Source organism: Medicago sativa, chromosome 2 (assembly GCF_051527215.1).
Source record: "Medicago sativa cultivar Bolivia chromosome 2, Bolivia_mono, whole genome shotgun sequence".
Classification (NCBI taxonomy): Eukaryota; Viridiplantae; Streptophyta; class Magnoliopsida; order Fabales; family Fabaceae; genus Medicago; species Medicago sativa.
The window spans coordinates 7,876,226-7,887,910 of record NC_140750.1 but is presented as its reverse complement, the minus strand read 5'-3'; the positions used below and the strand labels follow the sequence as shown (position 1 = coordinate 7,887,910).

Here is an 11,685-nt window from a genome sequence, read left to right as displayed (position 1 = left end):
TTAGTAGGGACTAAAATTATAAGTAAATTTTTTTTTGTAGGGATTAATAATGCTATTAAAATTAAGTAAGGACTAAACTTACAAGGTCACAATTTTGTAGGGACCAAAAACATAATTAACCCAACAATTAAACCCACATCATATAATATAATGCAAATTTTTCCTTTATATCAAAATAAAAAATTACTACACTTTTCCTGTTGTAGAAACGACAAAAGATAATTAGCACGCTAAATGAAAACTTTATAAGAAGGGGACTAATCATATAAAGATGCTGTAAAAGTAGTAGACAATAAGTTGATAAAATTGAGGCCCCATCAAAATCAAATCAAATCCATTTTCCTCAAAAAAAAAAATCAAAATCAAATCCATGTGTGACCACTGACCATAATTCATCATCTTGCATATTAGATTTTATAGAAACAAACATAAAAGGTCCAGATGACATTGGTGTACCACGTGTGGTATGATTAAGGCCTATAGAAACAAACACATGAGGTCTAAACCAGCTTCTTCAGTTAATTAACATTGTCGTATGCTACACATACATAGTAATTAACAACATGAAAAAAGAAAAGTAATTCTCAATGCAGCTAATTCACTAGTCTAATTGATGATTAACTACTAGTAACCTTTTTCTTTCAAGGGAATACGAGGGAGCCTAATTATTATTTAAAAGGATGGTGGAGAGAATCATTTTGACTCATTGGGGAATTCCCTTCGTGTCTAGTTCCGGAGAAACATTACCAACATTTAAAAAGGTTTTTTTGATTGATGCATTCTCAAAATTCTAGTACTTGAGAAAAGCAACTCATCGAACTTGGTTTAAATTGCATACTTAGGATTAAGATTAAGGGAGTTGCTCGCACTCATGTCATGCACCGCTTCTTCCACCTTTGCGGCGGAGAGTTGGGAAGGGTTAATTGAATTGGAATCTAAACCTACTACGGAGACTACTAGTAGTACATGCTACCACAAAATACACTAAAACCACTTTTTCTTTGTGCTTTATAAATAAATGTTCTCATTGTTATAAAAAAGTCACATATAAGAAATTGACAAATAATACATTAGTACTTGAAAATATTAAAAAAATTAACAATGACTAACATAAGTATACAAATGTACAAGTTCGGAGTTCCTTTTATTATAATGTCAGCGAGAGTGATTATATCACTGTTAATTTTACAAAATATAAAGAAAAAATATATGTATTTTGCTTTCTCTCATGTTTTTGTCAAACCGACACTTATTGTTCGAGAAAACTCTGACATACAAAAAAACACACTGAAAATAAAGTAAATGGCACACAAAGATTTACACGATGTTACACCTCATCTTTACATAAACCCCTCAACCTAGTTTATCAATGAACTCAAATGATATTACAAGCGACTCAACTCCAAATCATGTATCACCATCCAGTACTCTTGATTACAAGAGTTACAAAGAATGATAATAGCCAAGTTTAAACATCAAATTATCACCCACACCACACCATGTATCTCAAGGATAAGATTGGGAATGCCTAAACTCTGTCTCTCGACATTACCACCCAAGGACAAAATATGATACATTTTTATTGTTCAAAAAGAACATTCTTTATGAAAATATGGGGTATGATTATAAACCCCTTAGTATTGGGCCACCAAGTAGTTTCGTGTTTCTATGTTATTGCTAATAAACCCCATGTAAAAAAATGATTTCATTTTAATTGCAGAATAAAACAAAAACAGAACATTTAAAATAAAATAAAATAAAATGAAATAAAAATGAACGCCCACCGTGGGGCTCGAACCCACGACCACAAAAGAACATTCTTTATGAAAATATGGGGTATGATTATAAACCCCTTAGTATTGGGCCACCAAGTAGTTTCGTGTTTCTATGTTATTGCTAATAAACCCCATGTAAAAAAATGATTTCATTTTAATTGCAGAATAAAACAAAAACAGAACATTTAAAATAAAATAAAATAAAATGAACAATAAAAATGAACGCCCACCGTGGGGCTCGAACCCACGACCACAAGGTTAAGAGCCTTGCGCTCTACCAACTGAGCTAGATTAAGAGCCTTGCGCTCTACCAACTGAGCTAGACGGGCTTGTTGGTAGAGTTTGCACTAAGAAATATAAATAGTATAACTATAATTAATTATTTTACATTATGATACAAAAATGGAAACAAAACAAGTGGCCCATGCAGGTTTCGAACCTGCGACCTTCGCGTTATTAGCACGACGCTCTAACCAACTGAGCTAATGGGCCATTTGTTATATTGCGAGGTTTTAAGTTATTTATAGCGATAAACTTTTGTTCTGAGAATGTTTTGATTAAATAATCTGACTAAACTCATGAACGTGTAAAAATAAAAGTGCCACTAATGAAGCCGGCAAAATATAATTTTATAAAAAAGAAAAAATGTTCATATAGTTCACATAATTATATATGTGGATTGATCGGTACACACAAAGTAAAAAATTACATAAAGGGAAGACATATATATGTTGAGTTCCAACTCCTATTTCTCATAAAATCACATAATGATGAAAAATTATATAGGACCTCTCCTTCCATTTATTCTTAAATATATTGATTCATAGAGTACATTAACCCGTTTTTTTTTTGGTCGAATGAGTACATTAACTTAGATACACAATATATTCCCCAATAGATTTCAATGGCTTAACTCTAATGTGGTGCGTTGTTGCCTCTATGGCTTGGTCCCGAAGGTGGTACTTGGCTCTTTGCAAGAAGAAAAAGGGAAGTTTTACCTAAATCCAATTTAGACATATTATCCACCATTAGCATGGTAGAAGCTTCTTTTCTATTATTTCCTTTCTCCATAGCCTGAAAATTCGATCTAGTTGCAGAAATTCCAAGAGCCAGTAACATTAGTAAGATTATGACACAACTAAGAGATGGAATTTTGGACCCCATAATGTAAAGATGGAAAAATGAGATTGTTTTGGTTTATGAATATCATTAGTATCATGAGGATATGTGCTATATATAAGGAAGACTATGTAAATGTTTGTATACTTTCGGTTAGATTGACATTGAGATTTGAGAAATAACTTTGGCATCTCCCAAAAAAAAAAAAAAAACTAGTATGTTTGAGTGAAGAAGTTACAACTTGACAAATTTTGAAGCACGATGTTGTAGTTAAAAGACCTTAATTAGGGGAGGAAATTAGTTCAATCCACAGCAATTTAACTTTGGGTAATGTTAATCAGTGCCCCAGGAGCACCGGTTACGGAGTCAACTGTAGTAAGATTTACATTGAAACTTGTGCTGTCAACTATTCAAAAGCATGAAAAATGTTACTTTCATTTTAAAACTTCTTTTTTTAGTTTCCTTAACCAGTGCCCCGAGGACACTAGTTAACATGACCCTTTAATTTTTTATTGGTTTTAGGCTTTTAGCTTTGCGAATATGTTAAGTAAAGGATCAGCATGTGCCATAGGCCCTTGACTATTTGGATTGTAATTATTAGAATAGGAAATATTCTTACTAAACTTTTGTATTGAATAGCCTTTAGTATATGTTAATGTAAATTAAATAGGCTTTAATTTTGTATAATCAATCTGATTCAACACTTCTAAATATATACACATTTCATATATGAAAGAGGCAAGACAATTATTATATTACTAAATGCTATTCAATACAAAAGTTGACTAAAAATATTTCATATTCTGATAGTAATTGATGCAACCCCTTGTAATTTGATTAACTTATAGTTTAGTCTTGCAGGTTTTTTTTTTTTTCGAGTTATTTCCATGAACTTTGAAGCTATAATTCTTTTTCTTGAATATAAATTGAGTAAACTTTTTCCTCATTACATTTATTTCTCTATAGTCTACATATGTTTGCTTTTCTTTTTGGTTCTGTAATGTTTTTGTTTAATGTCTTTAAATTTAGGATTTGAAAAGTAATGATGATTAAAATAATAATTTTATGTATGGTGTTGAACACGTGTTTCTATCGGAAAGAAAAGTGCATTGGAAATTTTTGAGTTAGATATTTTCTCATGTTATATTTACCGGAAATATTTGAATCAACAAAAGAACAAAAGGTGATCTATGTAGTTAAAAATTTGAATCAAATATTTTAACTTTTATTGACCCAAATATCTTTTATAAATCTGACTGAAGGGAATAATATTTTAGCAAATGCTAATGTGTTATAAGGACACATGCTAATGAAATCAATAAAAAAATATTCGTGTAAAAAAATTGTGCATTTAATTTTTTTAAAACATAAATTATTACTTTTATCAATGTAAAATTACTACTTTTAGGTTGCTTAACATTTGCCCTTATGACACAAGTTAGGAAGATTAATAATAATATAATTTGAAATGAGTGTTCCAACATTATTTTTAAGAAGGAGTGCTCTAATCCTTACAGCACAATATTTAAAAACTTTGAAATCTTACTAAAGGATTAATTTACCAATCAAAATAAACATAAAAGAAAGACGACAAATTCTATCAATAAACCAAAACTAAGATATAAAGTTTATATGATCGACTAGGACTCCTCTATTCACTTGTGAGGCAAGGGACTATGTTTTCCAGCTTCTTGTGTTCTAGTCATAAATAGGTTAACTTGACGGATGTTTATAGAGGTGTAAATGGGTTGGTCCGGCCCGACCTGAGAGGCCCGAGTATATAAATGGGCTAGTTTGGCCCAACCTATTTATAATGAAAATTGCTTTTCTGACATTCAAAACGTCATATTGACACATGAAAATGATGTTTTTACCCCCGGCGGTAGTTAACTACCGCTGGATTGATCCGGCGGTAGTTAACTACCGTTCCAAGTATACAACACAAAAAAAAAAGCTTCAATGGTAGTTAACTACCGTGGAGCATGTATATGATTTTTTTTGGGCCACCTGCACAGTTCCAATTGAAGCTTATCCACTTCTCATTATTTCACATCCTCTTCCTAGTACACTGCGCATTTGTGACACATGAGGAAAACAAAACAAACTTTTCCTTATTACATATAGAAGCACATGATAGTTGATTTGGTTCTGTTATTTGCTGACTTTACACTATGTATCCAAGAGAGAGAGAGAAAAAAAAAAGAGAGGATATGAATTGAACACCATAATTGGTAACAACTCAAAGCAAGAACTTTGAAACAAGTTTTGAACCATACATGACTTTGACTGAAAATGAATTTGGCTATGCTTACTTCAACTTCAAACTACCTCCTTCCAATTTATTATATAGAAATCAAGTTTTGAACCATCACAGATTTCTTAAAATAGTTTGTAATTTCTGAAACACAAACACATAGACAAAAAAAATAAAAAAGAAATCACAAACTCACTTGTCTATAGAAATCAAACAAAGGAAACTAAAAAGAAAAACAACTCATGATTTATGAATAGGAGGTAGGTGGAAGACGAGGGCACCATTGTAGCCACTCCACGGTAGTTAACTACAGTTGGAGTTTTTTTTAATGTCTTTTTTTAAGCTGCGTTGGTGTACAGCAGTAGTTAACTACCGTCGGATCAATCCAGCAGTAGTTAACTACCGCCGGTGGTAAAAACGTTATTTTCATGTGTCAATATGACGTTTTGAATGTCAGAAAAGCAATTTTCATTTATAATTGGGCCATAGATTCTAGAGTTCATCCTGTGTGGGTTATGAGCCAGCCCGACCAAACCTATTTTAGTTTTTTTTTTTAATTTATTCACTCTTTTTTATGTACATTTATCTAAATGTAATAAATAGTTAACAAATATTTTTTGCAGTTAAAGAATTGAACAAATGTTAGATCACAAGAATATACTTAATACATTTAGATAAATTATATGCAATTATGCATACTCATAAGTACTACATGATCCGGATATAACCAACCACAAAGACGTTTACAAAGATAAGTTAGTCATACCAATGTGAAAAAATAATCGAGCCACAAATGCATCCATAAAGATGCATATGTCATGTCATGTCATGTTATGATGTTCAATTCACCACTTAGGCAACCATAAAGAAAAAAAATTATGAAATGCATTCATCCACTTAGGCTACCACAAGAGGAAATCCATATACAACATGATAATGACCAAAACTTTCTTTTCATATATAAAACTTCATAAAAATCCAAACTTTACCTCTTAGATCAAAGTCTCACGTTTTGTTTTAAATGATTATATAAAATTGTTCTTTTTCATCTGCTCCAAGACATCATACTAAATATCTTATGACATTAACCAAATGCCTAATCAAAATTTGCATGGGAAACACCTTTAGCTTAGACGTTTTTCACCATAATATGAAAGCTATATCTTCCCACAAAGACTCACAAGGAATGAGGAACACAAGATGATTAATGAATTTTAATTAAGAACGCTACTTTTCAGATCGATTAATCCTACATCGATTATAGGTCTTCAAGTTAATATTGACTATTCATGATCATGAAAGAGAACACTCGATTCATATTTGAACATCAAACAATAAACAAGGAACAATAAAACTTCAATTTTTAATCGCGATCATTAAACTGTTGCTTTGATCGATTTCATTTTATACTTTGCTTAATCGATTTCTGTTGATCTCAATTTTCTTAAACTTTGCAGCATTGGAATGTGAATTCCAAGTAAGAGTCAGAAAAAATAACCGAGCCACAAATGCATCCATAAAGATGCATATGTCATGTCATGTCATGATGTTCAATTCACCACTTAGGCAACCATAAAGAAAAAAATTATGAAATGCACATCATTATCCACTTAGGCAACCACAAGAGGAAATCCATATACAACATGATAAGGATCAAAATTTTCTTCTCATATATAAAACTTCATAAAAATCCAAACTTTACCTCTTCGATCAAAGCCTCACGTTTTATTTCAAACGATTATATAAAATTGTTCTTTTTCATCTGCTTTAAGACATCATACTAAATATCTTATGACATTAACCAAATGCCTAATCAAAATTTGCATGGGGAAACACCTTTAGCTTAGACGTTTTTCACCCTAATATGAAAGTTCTATCATCCCACAAAGACTCACAAGGAATGAGGAACACAAGATGATTAATGAATTTTGATCAAGAACGCTACTTTAAGTTAATATTGACTATTCATGATCATAAAAGAGAACAATCACTTCATATTTGAACATCAAACAATAAACAAGGAACAATAAAACTTCAATTTTTAATCGCGATTGTTAAACTATTAATTTAATCGATTTCATTTTATACTTTTTTTTATGGCCAAATATTATTAGGCACCCAATCTCTAAGGAAGAGAAGATGGGGAAAAAGAACTCCAAAGGAAAATAACAAACAACCCCAACGAATAGCAATACAGGGAGCAAGCAAAACAGAAAAAAGAAAAAAAAACAAAAACTCCCTAGCCACATAACCAGCATAAAAGCACGACATAAAAAGACACCAGGAACACAACAGCAAACAGACTAAAAAGCCAACAACAAACCCAACCAACTAAGGGAACTACATGCCGCACATTTCGGTTGTTTGTACCGTCTAAACAGTTGTACACCAACACAAAAACTCCTGGATAACCAACTTCTAAAAACATACCTATCTAGATAGACAATCCCTAGGATTTTTGTTCAATCGATTTCTGTTCATCGCGATTTTCTTGAAGTTTACATCATTGGAATAACAACTTCGAGTAAGAGTCATAATGTTGTTGCTTATTCTTCTTCACACGGCGGTGGTGAACACAGACCGACGTCGTAATCAAACCACAGACTGACGTAAGTTTCTATTTAAGGTTTTGAATCCTAAAGGTTGCGAATGTAGTTTTAATTGTGTTTGTTTTTTGTTTCAGTTTCAGATAGGTTGCGAATGTAGTTTCACTTGTGTTCGTTTTTTGTTTCGGTTTCAGATGGACACCTTGGAGCTTGCTCCTGCGGGGGGATGGTGGAGATGGTGGCAATACAACGCAAGCTGGGCGGAAGAGGAATCATGATTCAACCACTTCTTCAACATGTGGTTGCAAAGCTCGTGAAATACCACTGCAGATTGCGACTGATGACAATAAACAATTCACGAACATACATGTAATCAATTTTGTTGATTTGTGGAATGAGAGGAAAATGAAACAGGGGAAGTTTACAGAAACTGATCAGGGGAAAATGATTGAGCATGAACGCGCGAAAGCTTTGAAGACTCTGCAACTTGAAATGAAAAATTTGAGAGAAGAAAAAATGAAAGCTATGGAAAAAAGAGATAAAGGTGCTGAAACGAAAAAAAATTGAAAATGATGGAGGAAGGTTTGAACTTGAAAAAGAGATCAGTGACGAATGGAGTGATATTGTTTTGGAGGTAACGCATCTGATTGAGACAAAGTGTGACGCCTCAAAAATGAAAATCATCATAGAGCCCACTGGTGATGATTATAGGTGTTCAAGTTAATATTGACTATTCATGATCATGAAAGAGAACAGTCACTTCATATTTGAACTTCAAACAACAAACAAGGAACAAAAAAAGTGGTTAATGAAATGATTCTAAGCATGAATTGAAATGACAAACAAATCACATTTTCCTATTTTACCAATACATTTTGAACAATGAACAAGACATAAAACTATAGCTCTTATTTCTAATGTCTTAGACGAGAGACACATAATACCATTTTATAAATGTATTGTAACTGCATCTCTTACCAAATTTCAGGAAACATCACATATATCTTGGGATGTGAATGTTTAACATCAAAACCATAACTCCATTAATAATCCAACACAATCCTCAAAATTTAAGTTGGATTTTGATGAGGGATGTGATATTTTTTTCTTTTGAATTCATGTTCATAGTCAAGCTACCATATTGACAATCAAACTTAAAATTTGAATGTCCACAATAGTTTGGTTGGGTGTTTAATTCCAAAACATGAATTTTATATCAGTTTCATTAAAAGATTTAAGTGACATGTGTATTGAAATGCGTAAACTTATCATAACCATATCACTTACTCTTAAAGCTTATTAGGTCTAGCTAATCACTAACCCTAATTTTTTTCCCTCTAATCACATCTCATTAATTGCTAATCAACCCTAAAAATATTTCCCTCCTTAAGTTAGAATTCGAATTTCAAATTTTGCTTTGAAATCTGTTATTTTCCCTATTATTGGTGAGCATTTACTGTGCCTTAGTTATAGCAATGTTAGTTGGAAAGTGAAATGCAAAGAAAAAAGTGGTAGGCTTAGCTATTTCCAATGCATACCAATCAGTTTTAAAACCTTAGCTATTTCCAATGCATGCATTTATCTGTATCTTCACCCTCCCTTCATGCTATACATACGTGTAAGCCAGAATTTGTTGAAACATAACCCATGCATATCAGTGTACTAAATCATTCTCTTTCCTGATAATTTGTTCTTCTCCCCATTATGTCATATTATCCTGGTTGTTTTTCACTCCCTTTTCACTCCCTGTCATGGCAGGACGTAATGCAGCTTCGTCCACAAAGCAAAAGAAGATCGTCTGTGTGAAGAGGGAGTCAGTTGACAAGTGAATTTGGTAGGATATTATTGATGTTTCTTTTTGTTTAGCCAATGATGCCATGTTTATTATTGTTGTTCTGTACTGTTTTGTATCTGAGATTATGACTGATCACAGTCAATTTTGATATCGGTTTAGTTGCTCTAATGTCTTTCCTTTGAGGACAAATGAAGTAATTTGCTATTTGGTTGTTATGCATCTATATAGGTGTGGTTGTATTTGAATCTGGCTAATTATATTCATCGAAGAAACCATGTTTTATGCATAACACCTCAACCTTCTGTTATAATCTATAATTACCGTATATTATGATTCTATTAACCAACTAATCAGCCAATTCATTTGTGACTGAGTTCTTTAAACTCTCTTACCATTCGATGTAAATGTAAATATAAATCTAAACTATGACATCTACTGTGATTTTGGTTTAAAAATAAATTTTACTAATGGATTTTGAATGTCATTGGTGAATGTTTTGGCTTATTTAAACTTGTGTATTATCAAGTAAAAATAACATTTTTGCAGTGTATTATACAATTCATCAGTTTGATTATTATTTAGTATGTATGGAACAATTTTGAATTGTGCAATGCTGTCCAATGTTGGCATCTGTCTAATATTAATTAAGAGCTAACGTCGCAGCTTAGAATTTGATATCAGACATCAGTCTATAGTGCTTATGAATGTTACCGTAATTAAGAGTTAAACTTCACTCTTGGCATCTACGTGAGATTGTTATGTTGTCATTGTTTTCTAAAAAAAGATTATATTCCAATGTAATTATATTTACATTCTGCATGAATTGCTTTATACTCCCTCCGTCCCATATTACTTGACCCAGTTGACTCTGACACACGTATCAATGCATATTTTTTATCTTTAATATCTTCAATTATCCATTAGACAAAATTATAAAAATTTAATATTTTAAAAATACTCATCGAGACGAATCCAACAACATCTTACATGACACTGTTTATCTTTGTATATTAGTAGAAAAATACGGTCAAAGTATGTTAAGTCAATATTGTACATTGTCAACTAGGTCATCTATTATGGGACGGAGGGAGTATCAGCTTTGAGTAATGTATTCTAAACAATAACAGAAGCCAATATACGTTGTTATTGTGTTTTTCAAATTTTTCATCGGTCAAAGGAAGTTGTAAGATCCATTTTCAGGTCAAAAAATAGTTGTTATAGTTTAAGGAATTTTTTTTTCCGTTCAGATATGTGATAGTAATTTTTCATCAGATAAAATTTTGGCCTTTCATTTCTTTGGCATCTGCTTTTAATGATGGAAGCATATAAGACTCAATAGGTGACCAAGAGAAACGATGGAAAATCTAAAGCAAGGGAATTCAAGTTATAAGTCAAGTGGGCCACAAATATTACAAACTGTGAGTAACTCTTTATTCCTACAAAGCATTCATGTGCGACTCTTTTTGACATTTCTTAATCAAATAATGAAAACTCATCAGGTAACCGTATCAGGTTTGTAACAATATTAATGCATTTTTCAATTATCAGGAAGAATGTTACCACAATTTAGAGCTAATGTCGCAACTTAGAATTTGATACACATCAGTCTATAGTGCTTATGAATGTTACCGTAATTAAGAGTTAAACTCCACTCTTTGCATCTGCATGAGATGCATGTGTTATTTACATTATATTCCAATGTAATAATGCATTTTTCAATTACCAGGAAGAAACAAGGATGATGCAGATAAGTCAAATGGCACCGCTGTTTCGAAAACACCGTATGGTCTGGCAACTATTAGAGAAAAAAACATTATATCGAATGGTGGAGTAAATTTTCTTCCACAGTGCTCAAGTTAAATGTGTATTTGAACCGTTTCCATGTGCTTTTTTAGCAGTTGCCTCATCAACGTGACTTTATCAAGTTGTATGTTGTTGTTTCGAGAGTTACTTTTAGAGAAGAGTTGAAGATATTAATCACAGACGAAGACGGTAAAGACACTGAAATGACATCCAATGTCGTCTATGAGGAAGTATTTCGTAATGTTTAGTAAAAAAACCCAAATTTAGGAGATTGTAGAACTTCATTATCTGCTGGTGTTGCATTTTCATTAACGATACATTACTATCAATTGACAATACATTGATATTAAATTTCTAGTCTATTTTGCTTCGGTATTCATTTCATATTTAGAT

General features: G+C 32.0%; 1 long non-coding RNA gene and 2 other non-coding genes across 3 annotated transcripts; 1 reads left to right on the top strand and 2 right to left on the bottom strand.

The window, feature by feature from the left end:
* Positions 1-1,998: 1,998 nt before the first annotated feature.
* On the bottom strand, positions 1,999-2,104 carry TRNAK-CUU (transfer RNA lysine (anticodon CUU)). The gene is made up of 2 exons: positions 2,068-2,104; positions 1,999-2,034 (listed from the first exon to the last, which is right to left on the bottom strand). It is a non-coding gene; the product is annotated as a tRNA-Lys (tRNA).
* An 89-nt stretch (positions 2,105-2,193) lies between these two features.
* TRNAI-AAU (transfer RNA isoleucine (anticodon AAU)) lies at positions 2,194-2,267 on the bottom strand. Its single transcript has one exon. It is a non-coding gene; the product is annotated as a tRNA-Ile (tRNA).
* A 6,971-nt stretch (positions 2,268-9,238) lies between these two features.
* Positions 9,239-11,284, top strand: LOC146944155 (uncharacterized). Its single transcript, XR_015028126.1, has 3 exons — positions 9,239-9,528; positions 10,762-10,907; positions 11,216-11,284. It is a non-coding gene; the product is annotated as an uncharacterized LOC146944155 (long non-coding RNA).
* Positions 11,285-11,685: the final 401 nt, after the last annotated feature.